Source organism: Canis lupus, chromosome 3, assembly GCF_011100685.1.
Source record: "Canis lupus familiaris isolate Mischka breed German Shepherd chromosome 3, alternate assembly UU_Cfam_GSD_1.0, whole genome shotgun sequence".
Lineage (NCBI taxonomy): Eukaryota > Metazoa > Chordata > Mammalia > Carnivora > Canidae > Canis > Canis lupus.
The window spans coordinates 2,678,702-2,691,275 of NC_049224.1; the positions used below are offsets into that span (position 1 = coordinate 2,678,702).

At 41.5% G+C, this 12,574-nt stretch overlaps 1 long non-coding RNA gene across 8 annotated transcripts in view; it reads right to left on the bottom strand.

The window, feature by feature from the left end:
• Positions 1-5,274: 5,274 nt before the first annotated feature.
• The window catches only part of LOC102155937, a 48,206-nt gene continuing 40,906 nt past the window's right edge, over positions 5,275-12,574 (bottom strand). For 2 of the 8 annotated variants that reach the window (XR_005356536.1, XR_005356534.1), the window contains 2 exons: positions 12,146-12,284; positions 5,281-6,060 (listed from right to left, as the gene is read on the bottom strand). This is a non-coding gene — a long non-coding RNA (uncharacterized LOC102155937). Of the gene's footprint in view, positions 6,061-12,145; positions 12,285-12,574 lie in introns of all 8 variants that reach the window. The other 6 variants (XR_005356539.1, XR_005356531.1, XR_005356533.1 and 3 more) reach the window with 6 other exon arrangements.

Sequence of the window (12,574 nt, forward strand, 5' to 3'; positions counted from 1 at the left end):
CAGAGGGAGCGCCATAAATTGGGGAGGAATAAGAGTTACGATCCAGGACGGTTTTCTTTTATTGTAATTCTCTTAAAGAGAAACACGAGATTCAGAATCTCAGCTATCTTCCCAAAGGGCAACTGAGGAAGTCCTGAAAGAATTTGTCTTAATTCAGAGCACTTATTTATAAGATGCCCCAAGTTTGGCGGGTGTGGAGGGAGGGAAGGAGTTACTCAGGTGGTAGGATAAAAAAAGAGTATATGGTCCAGGTTAATGAGAAGAAACAAACAAAATGATTAACAGTAGGACCCAGGGCAGGACCAAAACGTAATAACAAATACACAGTAATGGTCTCTGAAAGAAATTAAAAGAATAAAATGGAGAATTTTTGAAAATGAAATGTGTGTCATGAAAGGAAGATTTAATGGGGTCACCATGCTGGGGGAAAAAAATCAATGTTATTTCCCCCCCGAAACTTTTATACTAGGCTGTTGCGGTGACTTAATGTGTAATTTGCATGAGAATTATTTTTCTTCTTCCTGATGGGAGAAAGGCAATAGAAAGTTACCTGGAGGAAGCGGGGGCAGCAACAGTGGCCTTTACACGGCTCCCTGCTGTTTACCCAGGTACCTTCACACGCATCACCCGCCTCAGGAGATGTGGGGCTCTAAGCTATCACCCCATCCCACCTGTCACCCACAAGTGAGGCTATGGAGTAATAGCCTGGAGGTCAGTTTTATTTTTCAAAACTCTCAACTTTAATGGCTATGGTTCAGGGTAGCAGCAGGCAGGGTGGTGAGGATATGCTGGGCACGTGCCAAGCTAAGCCACGATCTGCTTGAAACGCACCTTCCCTCTCATTCCACATTTAGTTTTACTGAGTGAGGCTCTTCCACCCGAAGAACCCTGGCCCTGCACCAGCTGGCCCGCACATGCACCCCGGAGCAGCCCCCTACCCTCTCAAAGCCCCAGTTTCCTGAACTAACATTGATAGAGCACTTGCAGTTTTACAAGGCCCTCTGCACCGATCACCTCGTGGCATGTTCACAGCCACCGCGGAAGGTACACCCTTCTGGTTCTCTTAAAAGAGAAAATTTAAATTCGGCGCGGGTGGATGGCTTGCCCGAGATCATGCCTACCGTGCCAGTAGATGGCAGTCTCCACTCAAGACCTCAGGAAATCTGGGTTTGGGTTAGAGGAGGTCTGAGACCTCCTGCAGCTCTAGGTTGCCTGACTTCAAAGACTAACTGGGACAATCCACAGCTATTTGTACATTGATAGTATTTTACTAATAAATTGCATAATAATATAGAGAATAAGAAATAAAATTAAAGTCTCGTTATTGGGGTACTTCCTGACACCTTCTTTCTACAAGTGGGGTGGAGAGAACAAAAGATAACCAAAACCTCTGTCCACCCTTAAAGCGCGTACGCTGTAGTTTAGGCGTGAGCCATGCACATCACTGCCAGCAAATCACCACAGACAAAGTGCTCGGGCAGCAGGGCAGGGAGGGGCCTAAGCCTTAACCACGGGACAGCTTCCACACCTAGAGCCTGCAGCACGGGAACCGAGGAATGATAACCCAGAAAGATCTTGCGTGCTGTCTACCTTCTTGGCGAATCTCTTCTCTGCCAAAAAAGACATTAGAATGCCTTTTTTTTCTTATAAATAATAATATTATTGTTATCTTTCTTGTGATTGGCTATCAGCAGAGCCCTCCTAGCAAAATAGTTAGGCCGTATTTATTCAGTACCTTGAAATATGATTGATGTGTGTACTCAAATCCAGAGAATCATAAATCTAAGAAAGCATGCAAATTTCAGGCACCAGCTTCACTTTGGTCCTCAAAGTAATGTTGTCTTTTTGTTGTTGTGGTGGTGGTGGTGTCCTTAACAAGAGCTGCCAAAAAGTCACTCAAGTGGGACAAGTTCAATTTTTCTTCCTCTGTGTCTCATTTCTCAAAAGACCAACGTGAAACATTGGAATGAATGAAAGACCCAAGGACACAATGGGAAAAAAGGAGCAGACACAGAGCACGAAGGCAATTATCCCTGCATGACTGAGGTCTGACGGACTTTTCTACTCTTCCCGTAATTATTCCATGTTAGTAAGTAGCATCGTAGGACATTATCCCAAAGCCAGAATGACTGGCCCACTTACACTTAACTTACAACGATGCACATAGTACAAAAATCATGGATTTTCTCCATGAAACTAGTAAGATCGATGTCAGAACAGGCCTCGGAGGATATTGAGAACAGAGAACTCAACAGTGGATCACTCTGGCAGCAGATTAAATAAGTCATACATAAACATCAATTGCAAACACTCGTTCCATTTAGATTTCAGCGCTGCATCCGACGTCAGGGTGACTGTGTAAGATGAAGCAGGAGCAAAGCAAAGAAGGAAATTGTTATAATGCAGCTTGCAATATGACTTCATTTCAAATAACATCTTTCATAGAAACTGATATCCAAAGTGCTCTCCTGAATAAAATAGTACAAGGAAGTGGACAGCATGTGGTATAAATTACAGAAAACAGTGGTGCGAAGATATTATACGTGGAGCAAATTGAAGCATTCTATCATGAAGCCCACAGCAGTGGGATAGAGCATGAAGAGGTACAGCATAGTGTGTAATTTTAGACAAAGTGTAAGAAATTTGGACATTGATAAGAAAGCCATTTTTCCTCCCACTTACGGTCTTGTGTGTGTGTGTGTGTGTGTGTGTGTGTGTGTGTTTAAACGACGTACTTACCATTTTCTTCTTGTAGAATGCTTTAAGCTGTAGATTTGATAAGGTGAATTCGGATGCTTTGCTTGAGTATTGCAATCAATCAGAGTGAGGGGTTCCATGTGAGGCCTCTGACACCTTCCAAACTATGCTGCATTTGCAGAAGTCGCACGTCTACAGGTGGCAAATCCCCTCACAGGCACTGACGGCACGGCAGACCGATCACATCCAAACGTTACCTCCACCACCTAAGACGCCTATGGCCCTGGACGACGTACAGCCTTTCTTGCCTCCGCTTCCTTGTGCCTAACGCAAGTATTACCATGATGTGCAACAAGACTGTCATAAAGATCAACAACGGAATCCATATGAGATGTGTAGCAGGGCGTCAGCACAGTCTAAAATGTTAGCCACCCTACACATTGGGTGTAGACGGGAGGCCAAGTCCCAGTAGGAACTCAAAAACCACCAGTGAGAACCTATGGATAGGTCAAAGCCCAATGGTGTTGAGATACAGCCGTCAGGATTCACTTCAGAGCGCTCCCCACATAGGTGGCCACCCACACACTTGCACCCAGGGTTGTTGCCGCCAGGTGTAGGCGTTCAGGGTCATACGACCCAAGAGTCGTAATGGAGACACCCAAAACCACAGAGTGCCGACCCTCCTTGAGGCCTGGTTGAAGATCCAGAGTAGGTCTTTGGCTAGAGATTCATAAGGGAGGTCGGAGCACCTGAGGTTCATCCATTCAACAAGCGATTGCTGAGGCCCCAGAGCCAGGTTTCTCAGCAGCACGCTCCTCCCCCGCTCCTGCTGACTCCCTAAGTTGGCTCTGCCCAGTGGCCTTGCCTGCTCCTCCCTGTCAGGTGGTAACGTGAACGTCCTCCCTGAGGAGCCTGTGCTGCTCTGGTATTAGTCGCATGTTGTTATATGGCACATGAGCCCCAAATTTAGCACCTTCAAGACAACAGACACCCATCATCCCATCATGGCTGAAGGCCAAGAACGTAGGAGCAGCTCAGCCTTGTGGTTTGTGCCCAGGTCCTGCCCGCCGTGTCTCCGGACCCAGGTGGCTAGCCAGCACTGCAGGACCGTTCCCAGGCTCTCTCGAGGCCCTTGGACATTTCCCTTCCTCCTCTTACGGGTCTTTTCAAAGGACCGTTCATGATACGTGAACAGTTTTGCCCAATGCAGGCAATCCAAGAAAGCTGGAGACCAAGGTGACAGCCGCGTGGTCGTCTACTGTCCAATCTGGAATATGACATATTGTCACTTCTCACCCAACGTGCCCAGGCCCCTCCTCAGGGCCCGAGCCCAAGCGTCTGCCGAGTCGGGGCACCTGAGCACCCTGAGGCTCTTAGCCCGAATAGCTGGCTGGGGAGCTGGGGCTCCCGGGACAAGGGGCCGTGGCCTGCAGCGGACGCCTGGCCTGTGGCGGCCTCACCTGGGGACACTCCAGGGGCCTGTGACGGTGGTCGTCCTTGCCTCGAGCGGCCTGCTCTCTGGGCCTCACCCCCCACGTCCTCTGTCCGTCCAAGGCGCTGTCCCCAGGCCAGGGCCCGGGCCCGGGCCCAGCGGCCGCCCCTCCGGGCCCCCCTCCCGAGCGGCCCTGGCAGCTCCTGTGACCGGGGTCAGGGCCTGAGAGGCCGCGGCGGCCGCTCGCCGGACAGACCCGGGAGGCGCCGCTGGCGAGGCCGGCCTGTGGGGTGTGAGGCGAGGGACCCCGGGTGGAGAGACCACCGTCGCTGGGCCAGACGCCCAGGGTGCCAGGGCCTGCTCGCCCTGGGAGCAGCCACGCGCCCTCCTCCCCGCCCTCCGCACGCTGTGGGCCCGGGGCGCCCGGCCTTGGCCTCGGCCTCCTCGGCTGAGGCGGCTCAGCAGGCGCCCGGAGGCGGCCCTGGGGTGCCCCGAACCCCCTGCTCCTGGCTGTGACTCCTCCTTGTCTCCTTTTTTATCATGAAAACAACGTAGCCGCTTTCAGGGACTGCTGAAAAAATACTGCGAAAGACAAACTCCAGTAACCCCAGGGCCCACGTGCGCCCTAAGCGGCTGTGAGATGGGAAGCCAGGCAGCCCGCGCGCCTGTGAATGGGGTCCAGCTTCCCGACCCCTTAAAACCGTAGCGCACACATACCCGCACCCTCAGTCTTGGGGTGGATTTTTGGTTTTAGGTTTTTTTTGCTTCTAAGATGTGTTTCCTCATTCTCTTCTCTTCTCTTCTCGGACACCAAGCAATGGCCCGTGACATCTGCCGCCTTGCCAGCCTTGTCCGTGTCCGTGTAACAGCGACGCCGCTGCATCGCGGCCTGTTAGAATCTCCGGCCCTGCTTCTGGCATTTACCGTGGGACCCAAAGCGATACTCCCCTGGCGCTTCATGACTGGGCGCAGGGAGCTTGGGCGTCTAACAGACCTGGGGACAGGTGCTGCCTCTGTCATCCAGGAGTTGTAGCACCTTGGATAATCCATTAACCTCTCTGGGAACCACCTTGTCTCTAAAACAGGGTTAACAATATCTGTCTGCCTTGTGCTGTCAGGATGAATAAGTGAGTTCCAGGATGCAAGGTCTTAGTGCTGGCCTTTACTAAATGTCCAATAAACTTTAAAAACAACCTTCATAAAATATACGTGTTTATGCGGTGTACTATTCCAAGTGAAAAATAAAAATCATATTTGGGATATAACCACTCTATCCCATATTTGGGATATAACCACTCTATCCCATATTTGGGATATAACCCGCTCTAATATATGATGCCACAACCTCTTTACTTTTTTTATTACTTTTTTCCCTTTTTTTTCACAATCTCTTTAAATTCCAGCTTTACATTTTGCAATATATAGGTATATGAAATATGTTGTACACCTTAAACTTATGCAGTGTTTTATGCCAAATGTATCTCAGTACAGCTGGGGAAAAGTTTCTGATTTCAACCACTTGAATCGGATGCTCATCTATTGTTGAGTGCAGTGGTCTCTAACTAGTTAATGTATTTTGGTTGATTCCCCACCCCCCTCGGTATCCTTTCTTCCTTTATCCTGGATGCACATTGCTCCTAGTAAAAATACTCGCCTGCGGTGTTCATGTTCACACTGAAGATTTTTTTGGGCTGATCCCTAGGTTTTTCATGTGAGAGTCAACACTGTGTGCAATGTGAAGTTGAATTTCAGGGAAATAAGTGGTTAAGCACCCAGTAAATGAATAGAGGTTCTGCAGAGATCAAACATGTGTCAAATAAGGAAGTTGTCAACTTCACAGGTTCTGTTTGAATCCTTGGAATCGAGGCAAAAGGAAGAATGAATTCTGCTGATTACTGCAGAGAGCTAGAGGAAGCTTTGGCCAACAAGCTCTGTAAATAAATAAACAGCAATGATTTACATTTAAAATTTTTATATTAATATCTATAAATCTGGTTGGTCTTGGTAGTAATTAAACAATGAACAGTGAAATTTTACTAGGGTTGGGCTTTGTTTTGTTCTGTTTTGCTGTGAGGAGGGAGAGAGCATCATGACTGGGATGATATATGGGGCAAAGTGCTTAATTGCGATCTACAGAATCCACACTTGCAAATTTGAGCGGAAAAGGAATTGATGCAAGGATATTAGACAATTCATAGAATGTCTGGCAGGGCCAGAGGATCCAACAATAAATCTGAACATCCATGAGCAATGGTCAACCACTCCTTTTCCGGCAGAAACACCACTGACACCTGGCACCCGTGCTGCTCAGAACTGGGTTCCAGAAGCACCGCCATTCCCCGCCCTGGGAACTGGATCCCCCACCACCTGGACTGCGCCCAAACCTAGGCGCATCTGCTTCCTCACATGCTCTCTCCAGATCTGTCTCCAAAGGATAGTTCCTCTGGTTGGAGGAAACGAGGTCACGTGCCTGCCCCCTACTCTGGGGAGTCTGAGATTGCAAGTGTTTGGCTTCCTCATTGGGAAGGTAAGACATACAATGTGGGAAATTACCACAATGTAAGGAGAGTGCTCAAAGCTGTCAGTTAGCTCAAGTGATGACTGTATATTACAGGGTTAATCAGTTTAAGTGTGCTGTCTACACTGTGGATTTCTGTCCCAGAGGAGGAATTTCTTGCTGCCAATTTCTCAGCATTCTGGAGATGGACTCCATCTTCCTCACACCCCAAACTCTTTGCTGCCACAAAGAACATTTGCCATTCTTCAAACTTCTAGCCCTGCTTCTCCCCTAACCATCATCCCTAGTGTTAGTGTGGGATATTGAGATGATAAAAATATAACTGATAAAAGTATGTGTGAGAGCGTGTGTGTGTGTGTGTGTGTGTACTAGACACAGTGGAGGAACTCATGATCTCACCTCTGGTTTATGGTTAGATAGCATTGTAACAAAAGAGAAAGGAGTACTTTGTTTCTTAGGAATTTGATGGAGGAAATTCTTAGGAATTCTTAGGAGGAAAATGGGATGGATGGGTAAGATAATTAGAATATGCCTTATAATGCAAAAAAAATCATAATTTCACTGTTATTAGGCATGCAATCCTAAGACAGAATGCTAATTACTCACTCTAATTGGAAATATAATGATTAAAATGGTCAGTGTCTCCAAATAATAACTGTAGAGTAGTTAGGTGAGAAGAAAATAAAACTTTTTCAGTGGTATATTTAGAAACCCAATCAATCTTTGACATTCATAGCCAAAAAAAGATTCAGTCTGTTTTGTTAAATCTAATTGTAAGCCAAATAATTAGTGTATGGAGAGGATTCATGAAGATATGGCAAGGTAATCACAAACTAGGTTTGAATAACAGTTTTTACTAATGACGAGTTTCTCACTGAATAATCTGTATGCATTGGAAATTTTCTCTAATACTGCTTCATATATTTTACAATACCTTTTAAAATTATAAATATAGTGTGCTCAGTGGGAAAAATCAAATACAGAGAAGCAGAAAAAAGAAGAAAAGAAAATCTGATCACCTCGTATGTATTACTGTCTGCTTGGGCCGCCATAACAAAATACCACAGACTAGGTGCCTTAAACAACAGAAACCTATTTTCTCACATTTCTAGAGACCAGAAATACCATTATCAAGGGCTGGCCAACTTGATTCCTAGTCAGACCTCTCCTCCTCGTTTAGATCGCTACCTTCTTCTCACAATGTCCTCACATGATGGAGCGAAAACAGACTTTCTGGTGTCTCTTCTTATGGGGCACTACTCCCATCATGACCTCATCTAGCCCCAGTTACACAAATGTTACACCTCCAAATACCATCACTGTGTCGACTAGGGCTTCAACATATATATCTTGTGGGGGGGGGGGCGGAGACATAAACATTCAGCCCATAACATAACAATTCAGAATATAAGCTCTCTTGAATTTCAATTCTGTTTTTTGCAAAAGAACAAAAACAAATATTGTAAAAAATGAAAACATACTGATTTGTAATGCAACTGCTTTTCATTTAATATATTCTGAGAACTCTCCTCTTAATGGTATAATTACATAATTAAATATTTAAAAATATTTTACGTGCCTTTAAATATTATTCTGTAGCATTAGGGTTAATAATAGCATAGAATTCTACTCTAAGTGTATACTCTAATAATTAGTTTCCCAATTTGCCTACTGATGAACATTTATATTTTTTACAATTTTTGAATATTTTAAATAGTGCTATAAAGAATATTGTTGTAATCATTTCTTTGTTGCATGTCTATAATTATTATGAATTTCTGGGGTAAAATTTTTTTTAAGGCTTTTGATAGCATTGTCAAATTTCCCTTGAGAAAGTTTATTCCAAGTATATTCTCAGGTAGCAGTATAATAAAGACTATACTTGATGTCTTCACCCTTAACCTATATTAACACAGGACATCATCAATTTTAAATTTTTACCAAAGATATACCACTATTGTTTTAATTTAATTTTTTCATTGTTCTACAGAAGTTTTTAATCAACCTCTACTCTTGGAGGTTCCATCTATCGTTAGAAAGGTCCTCCCCACTTCAAAGTTAAATAAGCTTTCATAGTATACTTTTAAAGCCTTGTGGGAGTGCCTGGGTGGCACTCCCAGATGGTGAAGCATCCAACTCTTAGTTTTGACTCAGGTCACATCTCAGGGTCATGGGATAGAGCCCCGTGTCCAGCTTCACACTCCACTCAGACTCTGCTTAAGATTCTTTCTCTCCCTTCCCCTCTGCCCCTTACCCTGCTTGTGCTCTCTCTCTCTCTCTCTAAACAAATAAGTCTTAAAAAACTTTTTCTGTACCTATAAATTTTAAATATATCTTGAGTGTATTTTAAGAGTTAAATATACTTTCTTCAGATGATTACCAAGTTGTCCCAATGCACAAAACTCTCTTATTTCCTACACAAAGAAAAAATTCTAATTAGTAAAATATAAAACTAGGTCTAATTTTAAAGGGTCCTTAACTATAAGTCAGTCCTCATGGGGTAGAGACTGTGAGGATCCTATTATTATAAAGGTCGTATGGATTGAATATGATAAAATTAAATCTGTATATACACAACTTGGCTCTAGCATGGGAGGTTGTACATAATATTCTCTGTAAGTATACCTCACTCTAATCTTGGGCAGACTGGGTGGCTCAGTGGTTTAGCGCCTGCCTGCCTTCGGCCCAGGGTGTGATCCTGGAGACCCAGGATCAAGTCCCACACCAGGCTCCCTGCATGGAGCCTGCTTCTCCCTCTGCCTGGGTCTCTGCCTCTCTCTCTCTCTCTCTCTCTCTCTCTCTCTGTCATGAATAAATAAATAAAATCTTTTTTAAAAAATAAAATAAAAATAATCTTGAAATCAACAACACTTAAGATAACAGGTATAATTAATTTTGGTGTGTCAATTAATCCTTGCTTTCTCTTGACATTTCCAATAAGGTTATTGATTATTATCATGATATTTCAAACACACATAGCTATCCAGTAAAACCTGGAAGTGCATTTGCCAATTCACTTAGAACTTCAAACTACCACTAGATGGAGTTGTTAAGTCTTCACCAAATTGGATCTATTAAAATGTAATGATCTTAAAGCAACAGATCGGCAATGTTTTTGTCAGCACTCCTAGACAGGTAATGTTTTTTTCTTGTGCAGGTCATTATTAACTCATCTTTAAACAACCATTAGACAACCATGACTTTAGCTGAATTGGAATGAATGTCAAATTTATTTAATAAAAATTTGTGCTGGTAAATATTGCAACTTGGCCATAAAAGCTTTCTTCTCAAGATGAGCATGCAAAAATCAAAAGCATTACTGTATGTGTGTATATATATATATATATATATATATATATATATATATGTATATATATGTATGTATTCACAGTAACCATTTGGAAAAACATAAGAGATGATCCCATTCACAATAAGCACAAATAATATAAAGTACTCAGGAATAGCTCTAACAAAAGATGTGCTTTATATAGAAAATTGTCAAACATTATTAAACAGCATTCAAAAGTCCTGAAATAAATGAAGAGATATACAATGTTCATGGATGGAAATACTAAATAATATACAAATGTTGGTTTCTCCAGATTAATCTACATATTAAATACAATTTAAAAAATACAGTTCCTGTTAAAATACCAATACAATTGCTTGTGTAAGTTAACAAGTGGCTATTAAACTCAAAATTAAGAATCCATATATAATTCATATATAATAACACATAATTTAAAATAGAAGTTTAAGAAGAACAATGCAGAGGTAGGGGGTAACTTGCCTTATCTGACCAATGAAATAAAGTAGAGATCCAAGAAAAAAAAAAATCCATGGTGGCATCCCCAAAATCAAAGACAGAGGTGGTTACTCATGTGGGAAAACACTAAATTTAAATAAAGTTAAATCTTAATCTCACATGAGCCAAAATAAATTTCAGGACAACTAAAGATCTAGGTATTTTCAACCATAGCTTTAAAACTGTAAGAAGAAAATATAGCGTTTATGGGGTTTGGGGTTTTTTTGTTTTTTTTTCATCTCAGCATAGGCAAGAATTTCTCATATAAGATACCAAAGCACAAAACAAAATTAATAAATTTTCCCATGTGTTTTGAAACACATTCATGTTTCAAAATATCACCAAGAGGAAAGACAAGCCTTGGACCAAGACACATGCAATACAGAAAAAAATACATACGTACTTCTTACAGGTAAATTTTTTAAATGAATAATCTAACATAAAAGTGGACAATCTATTTACAGCACAGGAAAGCTAAATGGCCAATAAACATAGGAAAAGATATTTAAGTTAACTATTATTTTAAAAATGCAACTTAAAACCACACTGATGAAAATTTAAAAATCTCTTAACTGAGTTTTGTGCTAATGGGTAGAAACTGGAACTCCTGGTAGACTGTAACTTGTCATCATTCTATAGGGCAATTTGTCAGTATTAAGTAAGATTCAAAGTGTTCATATTCTACAAGCCAGCAGTTCCACTTCTGGATATATTATAGAAGCAACATCTTTTGTAACAGCAAAGATTCGGAAAGAACTTAAATATTCTAAAATAGTTGAATGAATAAGTAAGTATGGTTTTTCTCATGTTACATTATCTTACAATTTATATAGAGTTTATAAACATGATAAGCAAGTTGCTTATGGGTATTTATTTGTTTATCAAATTATAAAGAAATTCCTGGAAATAAATATCAAGTTCATTAACATGTTATTTCTGGAGAGGGTGGAAGGAAAGATACAGGAAACTTAAACTGTTCCATTTCTTTTACAAAACAATAAATCCAAAACAGATAGAGAAAATGTTGAGATTCGATCAAGCTAAGTAGCAAGTATATGGGTATTCATTATATATTTAAAATATGTCATAACTTGAAAAAAAATTTTACTCCAACATTCTAGTTTAGTTTTTTTTTCCCCCAAGTTTTGTTTTAAAGAAACAAAAGTGTTCTGATATTTCAGTTCAGCTACCCCTAATGGCCTCACAGTTTTATAGTCATTTTTGCAATACTATCTTATTTTTGTGTTCAGGGAGCAATATTAATTAAAAAAAATAGCAACATACTTCTGTTTTTTGTTTGATTTTTTAAATGTTGTAAAGTAATCTCTATGCCCAACATGGGACTCGAACTCATGACCCAAGATCAAGAGTCCTACATGCTGTATTGCCTGAGCCAGCCAGGAGCCCCTTTTTTGTTTGTTTGTTTGTTTGTTTGTTTGTTTGTTTGTTTTTAAGTGATCACTTCTAGCACTTTCTCACAAGAACTAGAATTTTCATTTTAGTTTTTCCTTTTGAGAAGCGATGGTATTTCTATTTCTAGAGTCATGTAGACTATTAAAATTATGTTACCAGAGCCCTATAGTATTATTGGAAGATTTTTGAAAAATATATTTTTTGTCATCTGCTTGGCTATCAGAGCCACTCATCTTGCAGCCACCCTAGGCCAGCCAAGAAAAATAAATTATATTCATACCTTTTGTGCAACAAAGATACAGTTCCGCTGACCAGATTCACTCCAACTCACACTTCTTTCTCTTTCATATCCACTATATGCCATTTTTATATAATAAGTCTCGGCCTCCAGTTTACAAATAATTGTATTAAATTATACACTGAGTAAACAGGAAAAAAAAAATCTTAGGCATAGCTCTCCAGGATCCTGGATCAAATGGCAAGAGCCACTTCTCTCATACCATTATCAGTTTCCACCAAACAAAATTAATTTGCAAGAGACTTTTCTACTTTCAGCTTCCCATAAATTATACCTCAGTTACTGTGAAGTAATGGGAGGAAAATTTTAGTGATTCATTTCACTGTTTTATGAGAAACAAGACTGACATTTTTATCCCTCCTTACATATCTTCCCCCTAATCAACTATCCACTGTGTCATTGTTCTTCAAA